This window comes from Tachypleus tridentatus, chromosome 4, assembly GCF_004210375.1.
Source record: "Tachypleus tridentatus isolate NWPU-2018 chromosome 4, ASM421037v1, whole genome shotgun sequence".
NCBI classification, from domain to species: domain Eukaryota; kingdom Metazoa; phylum Arthropoda; class Merostomata; order Xiphosura; family Limulidae; genus Tachypleus; species Tachypleus tridentatus.
The window spans coordinates 59,438,529-59,441,062 of NC_134828.1; positions in this window are offsets into that span (position 1 = coordinate 59,438,529).

Genomic DNA, 2,534 nt, shown 5'->3' on the forward strand with positions numbered 1-2,534 from the left:
TTTTAAATCGCTAAAGACGTTTCAACATTTTGAACAGAGGCCTCAGGTCCCGGCTTTCAGCTTCTGCGACAAACGTAATAATTATGGGCCATTTCGCCATAGCGATTAGCTGAAGTGCCGGCAGCACAAAGCAAGCCAAGTTGGGATGAAATTACTAGTTTCTAGCCGCCGACACGGCTTTCCTTCATGTAGCCTATTTTGTGAGAATCTGCTATTGTTTTAAGCAGTTCCTGCCTTAGAAGAACATTAGCGCCGTCAACAGGAAGTACTCTTATCTACTGAGATTAGAGGTATAAATTTAAACTTATAGTAAGATTTATTTCTGTTCGACAGAGGAAGCATGAAGCTCTAATCTCGTTGAGCATCGATCTTCTTAATATCACTGTGTTATTGTTCACCATCTTGTTCTCAGTATGAAAGTGTTCAATGTATGACCAAAGGAGTTTAAAGTTTTTTAACTGCATTTTATATATATTATATTTAACCTTTATATACTATGGAGAATTATTCTGCAAATTATTCTATACATTCTTGTGTATGAAGTTCTAAGTTTCACATTTTTGTTTCACAAATTATTCATTAATTGTGGACAACAACTGAAAACTTTATCGTTGTGCTTTTGGCTTCTAACTTTGACAATAACATATTGTTATTTTGCAGTTTGTTAACTTTTTAAATCTGTTATAAAATTAAATACGACACCCTGTTAAATCAACGATAAGTTCAGTGACTGTAACACGAAATATTGGGGTTCTTTCTTTGTGTTGGACACACTACAAATACTATTTCGAAACCTCATGTACGTCGCAAAACAAAAACAAAATTATAACATATTAAAGAAAGTTTGAAGACTATCTGAAATCCAAATAAAATGAAATGTGTATTTTGGCAGGTTGTATTTTGGAGTAACATGAAAGATTTAAAATAATCAAATGCTTAAAGGACTATACATACGCCTGGCACAAACGCTTCATATTGGATAAAGAGTATTCAAGTGTATTTTAATATATAGTAAGATACTAAAATGAAGATGTTATGTTTTACATAATCATACCTTGGATACTTAAAAACTCCTCACATTTCAAACGTAGCCTCAGCTTCTTTGTAATATTTTCATTTTAAGTATCTTGGAATATTTTTAACGTTGAATCTTTCAAAATTAGAAGAAAAACATTAAGGCTAATTCGTTTCTTATTTTTTAGCTATTTTGAGGACGCTTAACTATCGATAGTAAGATATTGTAAAACACTATTTTCTAAATGATATTACTAGTTATTATATATTTAAGAACGACTAGTATGGGTAGAAAAATCACTAGAGGAGCGAACAACGTTTCGACCTTCACGGATTATTACTTGTTATTACACATGTATATTATAAGAATCATTTTTAGCTAAACATTCTTTTTTCAAATGTCTTTAAAAGACGAGAAATATCAATTTTCTATATAAAGGTTATTCGTATACAGAATAATTGTGAACTTACTAAGCGCTTGATTATAAAGAATTTATAATTTTGTTTTAACATATTTGTATTAGCGTCTGTTAAAGCGGTGATATACTGTTTTAATATATTTTATAGCATGTGCTTTGAATTCCTACATTAATAGTATATTGTTTCTGGCTTGTGGAAAACTGTCTTTGAGATAACATCATATTGTGATTTTAAACATTAACTTCTTACACATGTTTAAAAGTTTGTTTGTTTTTAATTTCGCGTAAAGTTACATGAGGGCTACCTTCGCTAGCCGTCCCTATTTTAACAGTCTAAGACTAGAAGGAAGGCAGCTAGTCATAATCGTCAATGCCAACTCTTGGGCTACTCTTTTTCCAAAGAATCGTAGAATTGACCGTCAAATTATATCGTCCCCACGGCTGAAAAAGTGAGGATGGTTAGTGTGACAGAGATTCGAACCCACGACTCTTGTACTACGAATCAAGCACCCTAATTACCTGGCAATATCGGGCTCCATGTTTAACAGCTTTCCATACCACATGAGACAGTAAAACAGAATAAGGTAATTTTAAGACATTACTACATTATTGTCACTGTGTCATCATCTTAAAACAAAAGAAGCAGACAATCCGAGGCAGCCACATTATTTGTAATTTCTTATGTATTTTCAACTCATTTTTACTTCAATATTTAACAACCTGTTTCTTATTTTGCTAGAAGCATTAAGGTTGAGTGCCACAAGAAAACACGGTCACTTCCAATAAATGGCCATTTTTAAACATATCTGTTGATGAATGTGACAAGATACTCCATGAGAAGATTATTAAGAGACCACATGGAGAACTGATACAGCACCACAAGAGTCTGAGAGCCATCTCGACTTCTGTAGCTAAACAGTTTTAAATGGTTGAACCATACTATAGAGAAGAAAAGGAATGAATCAGCAAAAGTAGCAAAACAGCTGAAAACTGTTCAAAATAATCTCTGAGTTCTATAACTACACCAAAACTCAAGTAAAACACTAATTGTTAGCTCCACCTGTTTGACATCACATCATAGGTTTCATTATGCAGTCATCA